We start from the raw sequence: 16,903 nt of genomic DNA on the forward strand, positions 1-16,903 counted from the left end.
TTTCTATGTATAGGTCTTTAGTTTCTTTAGGTAGATATATTTCTAAGTATTTTGTTCTTTTCGTTGCAATGGTGAATGGAATTGTTTCCTTAATTTCTTTTCCTACCTTCTCATTATTAGTGTATAGGAATGTAAGGGATTTCTGTGTGTTGATTTTATATCCTGCAACTTTACTATATTCATTGATTAGCTCTAGTAATTTTCTGGTGGAGTCTTTAGGGTTTTCTATGTAGAGGATCATGTCATCTGCAAACAGTGAGAGTTTTACTTCTTCTTTTCCAATTTGGATTCCTTTTATTTCTTTTTCTGCTCTGATTGCTGTGGCCAAAACTTCCAGAACTATGTTGAATAGGAGCGGTGAAAGTGGGCACCCTTGTCTTCTTCCTGACTTTAGGGGAAATGCTTCCATTTTTCACCATTGAGGATAATGTTTGCTGTGGTTTTGTCATATATAGCTTTTATTATATTGAGGTATGCTCCTTCTATTCCTGCTTTCTGGAGAGTTGTTTTTTTTTTTTTAATCATAAATGGATGTTGAATTTTGTCAAAGGTCTTCTCTGCATCTATTGAGATAATCATATGGCTTATATTTTTCAATTTGTTAATGTGGTGTATTACATTGATTGATTTGCGAATATTGAAGAATCCTTGCATCCCTGGGATAAAGCCCACTTGGCCATGGTGTATGATCTTTTTAATGTGTTGTTGGATTCTGATTGCTAGAATTTTGTTAAGGATTTTTGCATCTATGTTCATCAGTGATATTGGCCTGTATTTTTCTTTTTTTGTAGCACCTTTGTCAGGTTTTGGTATTAGGGTGATAGTGGCTTCATAGAATGAGTTTGGAAGTTTACCTTCCTCTGCAATTTTCTGGAAGAGTTTGAGTAGGATAGATGTTAGCTCTACTCTGAATTTTTGGTAGAATTCAGCTGTGAAGCCGTGTAGACCTGGGGTTTTGTTTGCTGGAAGATTTCTGATTACAGTTTCTATTTCCATGCTTGTGATAGGTCTGTTAAGATTTTCTATTTCTTCCTGGTTCAGTTTTGGAAAGTTGTACTTTTCTAAGAATTTGTCCATTTCTTCCACGTTGTCCATTTTATTGGCATATAATTGGTGATAATCGTCTCTTGTGATCCTTTGTATTTCTGTGTTGTCTGTTGTGATCTTTCCATTTTCATTTCTAATTTTATTGATTTGATTTTTCTCCTTTTGTTTCTTGATGAGTCTGGCTAATGGTTTGTCAATTTTATTTATCCTTTCAAAGAACCAGCTTTTGGCTTTGTTGAGTTTTGGTATGGTCTCTTTTGTTTCCTTTGCATTTATTTCTGCCCTAATTTTTAAGATTGTTTTCCTTTTACTAACCCTGTGGTTATTCATTTCTTCCTTTTCTAGTTGCTTTAGGTGTAGAGTTAGGTTATTTATTTGACTTTTTTCTTGTTTCTTGAGGTATGCCTGTATTGGTATGAACTTTCCCCTTAGCACTGCTTTTATAGTGTCCCACAGGTTTTGGGTTGTTGTGTTTTCATTTTCATTCATTTCTATGCATAATTTGATTTCTTTTTTTAATTTCTTCTGTGATTTGTTGGTTATTCAGCTCGTGTTGCTCAGTCTCCATATGCTGGAATTTTTAATGTCTCTGCCTTTTAATATGCTGTCTAGGTTTGTCACAGCTTTTCTTCCAAGGAACAAGTGCCTTTTAATTTCATGACTTCAGTCACCATCTTCAGTGATTTTGTAGCCCAGGAAAATAAAGTTTGTCACTGTTTCCATTGTTTCCCCATCTATTTGCCATGAAGTGATGAGACCAGATGCCATGATCTTAGTTTTTGGAATGTTGGCCTTTAAGCCAGCTTTCTCACTCTCCTCTTTCACTTTTATCAAGAGGCTCTTTAGTTCCTCTTCAGTTTCTGCCAAAAGAGTAGTGTCATCTGCATATCTTAGATTATTGACTTTTCTCCTGGCAATCTTGAATCCAGCTTGTGCTTCATCCAGCCTGGCATTTCACTTAATGTACTCTGCATATAAGTTAAATAAGCAGGGTGACAATATACAGCCTTGATGTCCTCCTTTCCCACTTGATTACCATGCCTCTGTCAGAATATTTACATCTTAGGGCTCCTATTGCATTCTGCAAAATAAGTATCCATCACAAATTGAGATGTCACATATTGTTTTTGTGCTGGTAATCTTGGCTGACTGAAAGCTGTGCAGGCCTACTTTAGTTACTTTCCATTTTACCACTTAAGAAAATCACCAACCAACTCTACTGATGAGAGAATTTGATATTAAAAGAAAGAATATACTTGAAAAAAGATAAATTCTTACTAGTTTAGGGAAAGAGATATCACCCCCAAAAAGTTACTAAAAATCACTAAAATACTATATCTGCATATCCACTTAAGCTAACCTAAGTTAAAGGTTAAAGAATCTTGACAGTCAAAGAATCTTGAAAGACACCAAAGTAATGCAACTTTGTGTGTGTGTGTGTGTGTGTGTGTGTGGTTCTGTGGTTTAGTTTTATGTTTATGTTCTGTTAAACTTCTATCACTTGGTTTCTTATTAGATCGTGTTACATTCTCATAGCAAATGAATATAGGGCATTTAAAATCCATAAATATTACAAGAGGAAGTATACACTTGAATAGTAATCCTAGGTGTTCTACAATATTCATGGAATGATTTTCTGCAATGTTCACAATTGGTAATATGTCAGAAAATACATTCTGCTTGTATGAGTTTAATATATTACATTCCACAGAGAAGAGAAATCCTATATCCCATGTCTTTCACTGTCTGACTTATTTCACTTACCATAATGACCTAACAGAAAGAGAAGAGATTAAGAAGAGGTGGCAAGAATACATAGAAGAATTGTATAAAAAACTTCTTAATGACCCAGATAAACACAGTGGTGTGGTCACTCACCTAGAGCCAGACATTCTGGAGTGTGAAGTCAAGTGGGCCTGAGGAAGCATTATGACTAACAGTTAGTGGAACTGATGGAATTCCAGCTGAGCTATTTCAAATCCTAAAAAATGACACTGTTAAAATGCTACACTCAATGTGCCAACAAATTGGAAAACTCAGCAATGGCCACAGGACTGGAAAATGTCAGTTTTCATTCCAATTGTAAAGAAGGGCAATGCCAAAGGGTGTTCAAACTACTGCACAATTGTGCTCATTTCACATGCTAGTAATGTAATGTTCAAAATCCTTCAAGCTAGGCTTCAACAGTGTGTGAACTGAGAACTTCCAGATGGACAAGCTGGGTTTAGAAAAGGCAGAGGAACCAGAGATCAAGGAGTCAATACTCATTGGATTATAGAAAAAGCAAAGGAATTCCAGAAAACTATCTACTTCTTCTTCATTGACTACACTAAATTCTTTGACTCAGTGGATCACAGCAAACTGTTAAAAATTCTTACGGTGAGGGGAATGCCAGACCACGTTACCCATCTCTTGAGAAACCTGAATGCAGGACAAGAAGCAATAGTTAGAACTGGACATGGTACAATGGACTGTTTCAAAATTGGGAAAGGAGTATATCAAGGTTGCATATTGTCACCCTGCTTATTTAACTTATATGCACTGTGAACATCATGCAAAATACCTGATGGATTGGTTGACTCACAAGCTGGAAACAAGATTGCCTGGGGAAATATCAGCAACCACAGAGATGACAGCAACCTGACACCACCCTAAATGCAGAAAGCAAAGAGCCTCCTGATGAAGGTGAAAGAAAAAGAAAGTGAAAAAGCTGGCTTAAAACAAAAAATGAAAAAACTAAGATCATGGCATCTGGTCCCATCACTTCATGGCAAATAAATTGGGAAATAAGGGAAACAGTGACAGATTTTCTTTTGTCTCTAAAATCATTCCCTACAGTGATTGCAGTTATGAGATTAGAAGATGTTTGTTTCTTGGAAGGAAAGCTATGACAAACTGAGATAGCATATTGAAAAGCAGAGACATCACTTTGCCAACAAACGTCCATATAGTCAAAGCTATGGTTTCTCCAGTAGTCACACATGGATGTGAGAGTTGGACTGTAAAAAAGACTGAGCACTGAAAAATGGATGCTTTTGAACTGTAGTGTTGGAGAAGACTCTCGAGAGTCCCTTGGACAGCAAGGAGAACAAATCAGTCAATCTTAAAGGAAATCAGCACTGAATATTCATTGGAAGGACTAACGCTGGAGAGGAAACATCAATACTTTGACCACCTGATGTTAAGAGCTGATTCATTAGAAAGTTCCTTGATGCTGGGAAAGATTGAAGGCAGCAGAAGGGGATGACAAAGGATGAGATGGTTGGATGGCATAACCAACTCAATGGACATGAGTTTGTGCAAGCTCCAGGAGATGGTGAAGCACAAGAAAGCCTGGTGTGCTGCAGTCTACGTGGTTGCAAAGAGTTGAACACGACTGGGTGACTGAAAAACAACAACACCTGGGAAGCCCCTGATCAAATCTACTGTGTTGCTATTTGGTCATAATGATAGGAGGCATTGAGAACTGGGGAAAGAACATGGCATATGTCACATTTTATGGTACAAACATAACTACCTTGGTTTCCTTGTCTCATGTCCTATAAATTCATCTTCGTCTTTGTCCTAGAATCTTATTCCTATATCTCAGTATGAAAGCATTTCAGTTTAGTGATACATTTTTGCCACGAACTAAGTATTTAAATGCTACAACACCCAGTGACTTCCTCTTATATCCATCTGTGCATATCTGCTATGCAATTTCCCTTAAAAATATCATCTGTCACTTATTTACACATGGTTGCATAACATTCTTTCCTCCATATCCAATCTGACATGGTTTAAGTTAAAATTTTCTTCATGTCACTTAAGGACAAACCAACCTCTGCATTCCTCAGGAGAGCACTCTCTGTCAGGAAGATTGCATGGACCAGATTGAGAAGGTTACATCCCAACACTCTCCACATACATCCCACTTTATCCAATAGCAAAAATGTGTAAGCCAAATCCATATTTTATTAAAGTCTTCAAGAGCTGAGACAACAAAGAAACCAAGATAAAACATATCCAGCTTTGAGTGGATTCCATTTGAATTACCAGATATCAGAAACATGTGGAACATAGCGTGTGGAAATTTGTTACATCTGTTCATGGAACAGCTGCAGGTTGTCCGGACATTGATGGAGGGGCTCTCCTAGTGTATCAGAAACCAGGGGTCTACTTGAGACTGCATGACCTGAAGTTGTAGGGGAGAGGAAGGTCTACCCATTTCTAGTTTGTTTCCAGGAAATTTTTGTTGAGAGCATGTTGATGCAATGAAGCTGGAAATATACTGAAAAGCAGATGGTCAAGTCTTGATCTTGGAAGGGTTTGGTGCACAAGGTCCTTATAGAGGATGAGGCCTGTGTGGTGGGCAGGATATGAGATGGTCTCATTTATCCCACCTCTTGGTTTTCATTCCATTGTATGTTTCTTCCCATCAACTGTGAACTAAAGTAAAGAGATGAAAGCATGTTATCTTTACAGACAATTATTAACTCTGAAAATGGAAGGTGCATCACATCATTGGCTAGACCTCTTGCTACATAGATTTCATAATTGATAAAATGGATTTCAACATATCAAAACCACGCATTGAATGGATAAAATTGAGAAAAAAATATTTGACATTATGTTAAGATCCTGCAAGTTGGAGGTAAGAAGCAAGAGTACATGAAATTTCCTCCTGAGATGAAGGAAGACCCAGACCCTTCCCAGGACATTCACTTTTCTCCTTTCCCTGTTTTGTTAGTATTAACAAGTCTCCAGAGAGTGGGACAACATAGACCAACTGGCTAATGATGAGCTTTGGGCATTGAGCCCTAAGGTCATACCTTTGTCAATAATTGGTCAGTGTCTCTAGCTCGTTATGTTGCCAGTTCTAATATTGTGAGTCCATACCTGTTTCGCCATCTTTTGTAGGAACCTGCATTAGAAGGTCCAGCCTGAGTCTGTCTTCCTGTCTGTCCTGTGGAGGGACCCTGAGACTTCATCACACACCACGCAGGAGAGGGGCAGTGAGTCTGTGCTCTTTGGTCATGTTCCAGCAGAGATGCGGCCCAGGCCAGTAAGTCCTGAGGGAGACAGTGATTGAAGAATGAAAAGAGTTTGGGGAGCATGATTTTATGCACAACATGGCAAATGTGACAATTGGAACAGACAGATGGGAGGGCACCAGTATACAAATTTCAGATTAGAGCCCTATGACACTTATGTTCTTGTCTGTGAGAACTCTGATTCAGAGTTCTGCTTTCACCATCACTGGTGTGGCTCTGCCTGGTATGCTGCCCACCAGAGCAGTGAATAGATCTCTGTAAACTTTCCCACTTCCCTCCCCTGGTGGCTCAGAGGTTAAAGCGTCTGCCTGCAATGCAGGAAACCTAGGTTTGATCCCTGGGTCAGGAAGATCCCCTGGAGAAGGAAATGGTTATCCAGGACTCTTGCCTGGAAAATCCCATGGACGGAGAAGCTTGGTAGTCAACAGTCCATGGGGTTGCAAAGAGTTGGATACGACCAAGTGACTTCATTTTCACTTTCAAACTTCCCCATGAGCACATCAGATAATTCTGCAAGTGCTGATAAAGATGGTGAGGAGGATGACATTAACCATAATATCAGGTACTGTTACTTAAGACTTCATAAGTGTCAGGCTCTGAGGTATATGTTTTATGTTTCATTTTTTATTTCATCTGCATCAAATTATGGTGTTCCCAGGTGGTGCTAGAGGTAAAGAACCTGCCTGCTAATGCAGGAGACATGAGAGACTTGGGTTCGATCACTGGGTAGGAAAGATCCTTTGAAGGAGGTCATGGCAACCCACTCCAGTATTTTAGCCTGGAGAATTCCATGGACAGAGGATTCTGGCCGGCTACAATCCATGGGGTCACAAAGAGTCAGATTCGACTGAAGTGACTTAGCACACAGGCATGCACAAAATTATAACTGCCTACATTATTATTAATAAGAGAAAAGAAGCACAACATTTTATGTCATATGTATCAGGTCACGAGTTAGAAAGTGTTAAAGCCAAGTTGAAGCCAGTCATTCTAGAGAGAATGACTCAAGACACAGGGAATCTGAGCAGTCTTCCTCTTGCCAGCCAGTCAGTCAGTCACTTCCCTGTGAGTATGGGCAGAAACTCCCTGCTCACTGTGCCCTTCCCCTTGGAGTTTTCTGGAGGATACGTTGGAGTTTACTAGGTAGCACTTACTGCATCAATTATAGGAAGGATGTCTGAAATCACAGACAAAAGTCATAGAAATATTTGGCACCTGATACTTCAGGGTGGGCTTCCATGGTGGCTCAGACAGTAAAGAATCACCCTGCAGTGAGGGAGACCTGTGTTTGATCCCTGGGCAGGGAAGATCCCCTGGAAGAGGGCATGGTAACCCACTCCAATATTCTTGCCTGGAGAATCCACATGACAGAGGAGCCTGGTGGGCTACAGTCTATGAGGCTGCAAAGAGGCAGACATGGCTGAGTGACTAAGCACAGCACAGCACTTCAGCATAGATCTCTGTTTACTCTGTTCCTGGGTTTCAGTTCACATGTCCACTTTCTCCTCTGTACTTAAAATCAGTTCCCTCAATCATGAAAGGAGACACAGAATCAGAGCCTTGTGGTCCATTCCTACTCAGAAAAATGAAAACAGTTCAAAATAATGTATCCTAGATATATGTGTTGTTAAATCTCTGTACTTCTGCCAAACACTTTCAGGAAGTCTGAAAAGGGTGAAGTTTAGGGTATGGGACTGAGAGAAGAAAAACTTAACTTTCAGTCTTCTATGCTGCACTCATTCTCAGGGTGCTATGGGAAATTTTTTAGAATCTGTGAGATTTAGTCATATCAACTGAGCTGATTTTTCACAGACAGAAACCCACTGAAGTTGGACTAAAATAATAATAGTGCTTTTTGTAATAATTGTATGATGGGCATATGAGAAGGGCAAGTTCCTTTTTTGATTTTTTTTTTTTACTAATAATGACTATGCTAATTTTCATGTTATCAAATTTGAATATCTGTTGATTTGATGCTCTGATCTCTGACAGGACATTTTATTTTTGTTTACATAAGCACATTTTTCATAGATGAAGAGAAATGACTGAGACTCATTAATTTCTGATTCCCCAGAGACTCTATCTTGTTGACACAGAGGCAGCAACAAGAATAAAACAAATCCAATTAAATTTTGTTTAAACCCTTCCATTTTTCATAGAAACAAAGTGTGCACCCAAGTTCATGACACTGGTTGCTATTAGGGAGGTGTATGCAGAGAAATGGAGAAGGCAATGGCACCCCACTCCAGTACTATTGCCTGGAAAATCCCGTGGATGGAGGAGACTGGTAGGCTGCAGTCCATGGGGTAGCCAAGAGTCGGACATGACTGAGCAACTTCACTTTCACTTTTCACTTTCATGCATTGGAGAAGGAAATGGCAACCCACTCCAGTGTTCTTGCCTGGAGAATCCCAGGGATGGGGGAGCCTGGTGGGCTGCCATCTATGGGATCACACAGAGTTGGACACGACTGAAGTGACTTAGCAGCAGCAGCAGCATGCAGAGAAATGGATTTGAGCTGAAACATCAAGAGAAGTTAAATTTTATTGTTAATGTTTCAAATCTGTATGAAATATGAAATCTGAAGCAAATATTAGAAAATGTTTCTGTTTTAAAAATAGTGTGAATTCATGATTGTATAAATAGATGATGGTCATTGAGCTCTTTCTAAGTGTTAGACTGTATTCTAAAGCAGTGTTTGTCAAGCCCAGCTTCAAAGAAGGGCGACCAATAAACTCACATGTAGAGATCCTGAAAATGATTTGAGGCTGAGGCTGGGGTAAGTGAGTAGTTTTTAAGTAAGCACATGTAAATAATAGATCAACTGGAACTGAAAACCACTTGTTCAAGCAATATTAATGATTTTTAAAAAACTATCTTGCAGGAAATTACCTTAAAACTAAATAATGAAATAGTCAATTCATAACTAATAATGAAATATCCTAATTAATACCATAAACACTCCTCACTACCTCCTTAGGTCTTGAAAACCCTTAAGGTGTGATGAGCCATAAAAAATTAGGTTGAAAGAGAAAAAGTAGTAGAATAGACAATTTTGTTCAGGAAGGAGGGGATATATGTATACCTATGATTGATTCCCTTGCGACTCAGCTGGTAAAGAATCCATCTGCAATGTGAGAGAGCTAGGTTCCATCCCTGGGTTGGGAAAATCCCCTGGAGAAGGGAAAGGCTACCCATTCCAGTATTCTGGCCTGGAGAATTCCATGGACTGTATAGTACATGGGATCACAAAGAGTCAGACATGGCTGAGCAACTTTCACTTTCACATTGCTGATTCATGTTGAGGTTTGACAGAAAACAACAAAATTCTGTAAAGCAATTGTCCTTCAATTAAAAAATGAATAAATTTTAAAAAATGTTACAAAAAAAAAAAACTGTCTTGTAGTAGTCCTATTCGGTAGGTTCAATTACTATCATAATTTCGTAGATAAGGAAACTGCCCAGATGTCTTTGCATTATTCTATTTTAATCTTTTTTCCCACCATGAAGTCATAGTTTGAATGTCAAAATAAAGAACTTGAATTGCCTATAAAAAGCAGAATTAGAAGAATTACAACCCCTCTATCAGGACTGATTGACAGGAAAATTTGTTACCTTGACATAAGAAGGCTGAGTCCTGACCTGAGAGTGGGACCTTCCCTAGTGTTAACCTTCTCAACAGTAAATAAGAGGGTTTATGATCAGAAGAACAAGACCACTGGGTAAAAGGTGCTCAACATCAGGTAACATTAGGACATGCAAGACCAAATGTAAATCAAATATCACCTCACATCTGTTAGGATGGCTATTATATACAAAAAGACAACAAATATTGGGTAGGATGTGGAGTTTAAGAGAACACTTGTACTTGGTTGGTGGCAATGAATATTTGTACAGCTATTACACAGAAATCTCTTGCATCCCTATACACTAATAATGAGAAAATAGAAAGAGAAATTAAGGAAACAGTTCCATTCACCACTGCAATGAAAAGAATAAAACATTTAGGAATATATCTACCTAAAGAAACTAAAGACCTATACGTAGAAAACTATAAAACACTGATGATAGAAATCAAAGAGGACACTGATAGATGGAGAAATATACCGTGTTCATGGATCAGAAGAATCAATATAGTGAAAATGAGTATACTACCCAAAGCAATCTACAGATTCAATGCAATCCCTATCAAGCGACCAACGGTATTTTTCACAGAGCTAGAACAAATAATTTCACAATTTGTATGGAAATACAAAAAACCTCGAATAGCCAAAGCAATCTTGAGAAAGAATGGAACTGGAGGAATCAACCTGCCTGACTTCAGGCTCTACTACAAAGCCACAGTCATCAAGACAGTATGGTACTGGCACAAAGACAGAAATATAGATAAACGGAATAAAATAGAAAGCCTAGAGATAAATCCACACACCTATGGACTCCTTATCTTTGACAAAGGAGGCAAGAATATACAACGGAGAAAGGACAATCTCTTTCACAAGTGGTGCTGGGAAAACTGGTCAACCATTTGTGAAAGAATGAAACTAGATCACTTTCTAACACCACACACAAAAATAAACTCAAAATGGATTAAAGATGTAAACGTAAGACCAGAAACTATAAAACTCCCAGAGGAGAACATAGGCAAAACACTCTCCGACATAAATCACAGCAGGATCCTCTATGATCCACCTCCCAGGATTCTGGAAATAAAAGCAAAAATAAACAAATGGGACCTAATTAAAATTAAAAGCTTCTGCACAACAAAGGAAACTATAAGCAAGGTGAAAAGACAGCCTTCAGAATAGGAGAAAATAATAGCAAATGAAGCAACTGACAAAGAATTAATCTCAAAAATATACAAGCAACTCCTGCAGCTCAATTCAAGAAAAATAAAAAACCCAATCAAAAAATGGGCCAAAGAACTAAATAGACATTTCTCCAAAGAAGACATACAGATGGCTAACAAACACATGAAAAGATGCTCAACATCACTCATTATCAGAAAAATGCAAATCAAAACCATGATGAGGGACCATTTCACGCCAGTCAGAATGGCTGTGATCCAAAAGTCTACAAGCAATAAATGCTGGAGAGGGTGTGGAGAAAAGGGAACCCTATTACACTGTTGGTGGGAATGCAAACTAGTACAGCCACTATGGAGAACAGTGTGGAGATTCCTTAAAAAACTGGAAATAGAACTGCCTTATGATCCAGCAATCCCACTGCTGGGCATACACACCGAGGAAACCAGAAGTGAAAGAGACACGTGTACCCCAATGTTCATCGCAGCACTGTTTATAATAGCCAGGATACGGAAGCAACCTAGATGTCCATCAGCAGATGAATGGATAAGACAGATGTGGTACATATACACAATGGAGTATTACTCAGCCATTCAAAAGAATACATTTGCATCAGTTCTAATGAGGTGGTTGAAACTGGAGCCAGTTATACAGAGTGAAGTAAGCCAGAAAGAAAAACACCAATACAGTATACTAACACATATATATGGAATTTAGAAAGATGGTAACGATAACCCTGTATGTGAGACAGCAAAAGAGACCCAGATGTATAGAACAGTCTTTTGGACTCTATGGGAGAGGGTGAGGGTGGGATGATTTGGGAGTATGGCATTGAAACGTATCATATCATATGTGAAATGAGTCGCCAGTCCAGGTTCAATGCATGATACTGGATGCTTGCGGCTGGTTCACTGGGACGACCCAGAGGGATGGTACGGGGAGGGAGGAGGGAGGGGGGTTCAGGATGGGGAACATGTGTATACCTGTGGCAGATTCATGTTGATGTATGGCAAAACCAATACAATATTGTAAAGTAATTAACCTCCAATTAAAATAAATAAATTCATATTAAAAAATTGAAAAGAGAACAGAATGGAGGTTCGTTAAGAAATTAAAAACTGCAACAAACTGAAGTAGAACTACCTTAGGATCCAACAATCCTACTTCAGGGTAGATGCCAAAGGAATGAAATCAGAACCTTAAAGAGATAAGTGCATTCCCATGTCATGGCATTATTATTTGAAATAGTGAAAATATGGGTATGTGTCTGTTGACAGATGAATAAATAAAGAAAGCATGCTGTGTGTATGTAAACAATTAGATGTTACTCAGCCATAAAAACAAGGAAATCCTGCCATTTGTGACAACAGGAATGGACCTGGAAAATAATGCTTATTTAAAAACATATACCAGATGTAGAGTCAGATACTGTATGATCTGTTTACGTGTGGAAGCTAAGAAAGTAAAAATCTTAGGATCGTGGATTAGATGAGTAAGTTCTGATCTAAATACAGTCTGTTGATTATAGTTAATAATAATATATTATATTCTTGAAATCTGCTAAGAAAGATCTGCTTAACTGTTACTACACACACACACACGAATAGAAATTTTGTGACGTTACAGACATGCTAATTAACTTGATTCTGGTAATCTTTCACAATGTTGATATATATTAAATCATCATTTTGGACATCTTTTAAAACACTTCATTGCATAACCCAAATATATGCAATTTTGTCAATCAAACGTCAATAAACCAAAAGATAAAGAAGAAGAAGAAGACGAAAAACAATGTTGTAGTATTATCCCACGAGTACAGGATAGAGTCCAAAAATGTAAGTGATATCACACATCAGATATTTTGCTGAGGGGGAATTGAAACAAATAACCCCATATAAAAGAAAAGATTTCAAGAGGCTTTCTTAACTTTCATTGTCATTTAATCATTAACAATCCCCTGTAAACTAACACCACCTTGTAGTCACCAATGCATTATGATTATGTAATTAAACCTTATTAACTGAAATTTGAAGTCCATCAATGGGGCCTCCCTTGTGGCTCAGCTGGTAAAAATCCTCCTGCAATGTGGGAGACCTGTGTTCGATCCCTGGGTTGGGAAGATCCCCTGGAGAAGGGAAAGGCTACTAACTTCAGTATTCTAGCCTGGAGAATTCCATGGACTGTAGAGTCCATCAAAGATATCAAGTATATAGTAAATGACCTTCAAAAGAAAACCTTGACATTTAAATAATCACTTATTTCATGAAGGAGGGAAGACAGAAAAATAAAGAAGGATAAAACACTGCATATCATATAAAATGTGTTCTGATTATGAACATTTTAAATTTAGAATCCAGATGACATAGTCCTATATTTCATAGAGATCTGTAGATATTCCAAATGAAGGAATTATCTAGAATTATATTTGAATAAAACAAGATTTGTATATGTGGCTTCATTTCTTTAAATTGGAATTTAATTTTTCTTAAGGAGGAAGAGAGTGTCCATTCAGGCTAATGGAGAGAGTAGCATGGAAACATACAGTAACATATGTAAAAAAGAAGGCTGTATTTTACTGAGATCCTGGAGGTATTACCTCTAATGTCCTCCCTCCCTTTCACTTTTCAGTGAAGTTTTATAAAGTATGGGTGTATCGACAGAGGTGAATAACACATAAACTAAGAAGGAAACAGTTCTAAACAGAATTTGTCACTGAGAAATATTGCTGAAGGTACTGGGGTATATGGTCTTAGAAATGAATTGCTTGAGTCCAAAATATGGACACAGTGCTCAATGCCCATTTACTTATTTCCTAATTTTCAAACCCTCTTTTCTTCCAAAGGTGTCCAAGCAGCACAAAGCTGGAAATCTAACAAGTGTCTCAGAATTCTTCCTCCTGGGCCTGTCAGATGATCCAGAACTGCAGCCTTTGCTCTGTATCCTATTCCTGTCCATGTACCTGGTCACCATGCTGGGGAACCTGCTCATCATCCTGGCTGTCACCTCTGACCCCCGCCTCCACACACCCATGTACTTCTTCCTCTCCAACCTGTCCTTGGCGGACACTGGTTTCATCTCCAGCACTGTCCCCAATATGATTGTGAACATCCAAACTCACAGAAGAGTCATTTCCTATGTGGGCTGCCTGACACAGATGTCTACTTTTACCCTTTTTGGTTGTTTGGATGATACACTTCTGCTTGTGATGGCCTATGACAGGTTTGTGGCCATCTGTCAGCCATTGCACTACACTGTCATCATGAACCCATGCCTGTGTTGCTCTTTAGTTTTGGTGTCTTCTTTTGTTAGTCTTTTGGAATCCCAGGTGCACAGTTGGATTGTGTTACAAGTCACCTGCTTCAAGGATGTGGAAATTTCTAATTTCTTCTGTGACCCTTCTCTACTCCTCAAGCTTGCCTGTTCTGATGCTTTCACCAGTAACATAGTCATGTATTTTGCTGGTACCATCTTTGGATTTATCCCTGTCTCAGGTATCTTTTTCTCTTACTATAAAATTTTTTCCTCCATTCTGAGAGTCCCCTCATTAGGTGGGAGGTATAAAGCCTTCTCCACCTGTGGCTCTCACCTGACGGTTGTTTGCTTATATTATGGAACAGGCCTTGGTGTGTACCTCAGCTCAGCCATCTCACAATCTCCCAGGAAGGATGCAGTGGCCTCGGTGGTGTACATTGTGGTCACCCCCATGCTGAACCCCTTCATCTACAGTCTCAGGAATAGAGACATCAAAAGGGCCATGTTCAGGTTCCTCAGCAAAACAATCTAATCTCAGTACCCGTGTCAGTCATTTAGAATGTAGGTTATAAAGTGCAACAAAACTATGCATGTGGACCTCATTCTACCCCTCTCATCACCTCGCTTTTGTAGTTCTTCTGGCCTTCAACACTTCTCCTTGCTTAACACCTGAGTGTTGCTGAGTTTGATGTCTTTAATGAGACTGTGGGAATATTCTGGGATCCTTTGTATAGCTTAATAAATGCATGATTGAATATTATTTTACTGTGGTGATGCTTCATTTTATTGTTAGTGGGCCAAGCATCCTGGTAAGATGAACAACTTTTTTTCTACATATTTACAATTTACATATTTCCCATAGTTCTTGTATATTTTCCATGTGTGTGCTCAGTTGCTCAGTTGTGTCTGACTTTTTGTGACCTCATGGATAGTAGCCTGCCAGGCCCCTGTCAGTGGAGTTTTCCAGGCAAGAATACTAAAGTGGGTGGCCATTTTCTCCTCCAGGGAATTTTCCCAACTGAGGGATCAAACCTGTGTCTCTTATGTCTTCTATATTTGCAGATGAATTCTTTGCCACTAACACCACCTAGAAAGCCCCAAAGCAATAGACAGAGGAGCCCAGTGGGTTACTGTCTAAAGGGTTTCAAAGAGTTGGACACGACTGAGCCACTAAGCCCTTCCACTTCCATGAAAGAACAGAGGAGTTCTCATTGTTCTACATCCTCACCATCATATTGATATTTTCCATATTCGCTTCTATTGATCAATTCTGCATATGGAGTTTATGTGGGAGGATGCATATAACCTCTTCTCAGTCCTGGTTTTTATGAAATCATCCAGGAAACATAAAAATACTGACAATTTGGTCTCAACAACAGAGATTCTGATTTAACTGGACTTGTTTGTGCCCTGAGGATGAGGATTATTAAAAGCACTCAATGGTCCTGCTGAGAATTACTGATATGAATCAATACTTTCATTCAAAGGTGCCCTTTATGCCTTAGGTCCTAACTGCTCATGGACGAAGATGCTAAAGCGATCAGAGCTCAGTAGGGGACAATATGAAAAGACAACTGGCAGTTTATTTCCCCAATTATTCCTGAAAATGATTTGCACATATGGTCTCTCTTCACACCATACAATTGGGTCTGTGTGCTGGTTGTGAAGCTATCATCTTTGCTCCAAATTCACATTTATATACTTTGCTTGGGTGGAGCTCTAAAATCCCTGCTCTATTTCCCATCTTGTGGTCATCTTATATACATTCAATTGTGGTCAGTAAAATTCTCTTTACCCTAAATCCTCAACTGTTCCCTTTATATCCCTCAAGGCCTTGGGGTTGTACCTTCCTTCACTTTTTTTTTCTTTTTTACTCATTCATCAACTGTTTATTTTTCTCAATTGGTTTTTTACAAAAACAACATCCACTCATTGTGACAAGCCAGCAATAGAGTTATAAAGAAAATCATCCTTCCCCTCCTTTTTCTAACCTCACTTGCTGGATTAATTGAGGACTGCACCTAAGATTTATTTCATCCACTTCTTTATATTCAGATAGGCAAAAGCAAATGCAAGGAGTTATTATTATTATTATTATTACCTTTTACAAAGAATAGGGGTGTTCCATACATATCACTCTGAAATTACAATCAATATGCATGGGTATTTTTTTTTGTTTTTGTTTTTAATTTTTATGCTCTTATAATTGGAAGAAAATTGATTTACAATGTTGTGTTGGTATCTGCCATACAATGTGAATCAGTCATATTTATACATATATCACCTTCCTCTTGAGCCTCCTTCCTCTTGAGCCTCCCTCCTCTCCCCTGATCCCATCCATCTAGGTCGTCGAAGAGCACCAGACTGGGCTCCCTGTGTTCTATAGCATCTTCTCACCAGGTATCCATTTTACACATGATAGTGTGTATATGTCGATGCTACATTCTCCTTTCATCCCACTCTCTCCTTCATTGTGTCCACAAATCCATTCTCTACATCAGGTGCTCCATTCCTGCCCTCCAAATAGGTTCATCAATACCATTTTTCTAGATTCCGTGTATATATATATTATGCATTAATATATGATATTTGTTTTCTTTTTCTGACATGTCACTCTGTATGACAGACTCTAGGTTCATCCACCTCACTACAATGGACTCAGTTTCATTTCTTTCATGGCTGAGTAGTATTCCATTGTATATACGTACCACATCTTTATCCATTTCATCTGTAGTTGGACATCTAGGTTGCTTCCATGTCTCAGCT

The 16,903-nt window shown here is 38.6% G+C and overlaps 1 pseudogene; it reads left to right on the top strand.

The window, feature by feature from the left end:
* The first annotated feature begins 13,704 nt into the window (after positions 1-13,704).
* Positions 13,705-14,717, top strand: LOC120864588 (annotated as a pseudogene).
* Positions 14,718-16,903: the final 2,186 nt, after the last annotated feature.

This window comes from Oryx dammah, unplaced genomic scaffold, assembly GCF_014754425.2.
Source record: "Oryx dammah isolate SB20612 unplaced genomic scaffold, SCBI_Odam_1.1 HiC_scaffold_5, whole genome shotgun sequence".
In the NCBI taxonomy this organism is placed as follows: domain Eukaryota; kingdom Metazoa; phylum Chordata; class Mammalia; order Artiodactyla; family Bovidae; genus Oryx; species Oryx dammah.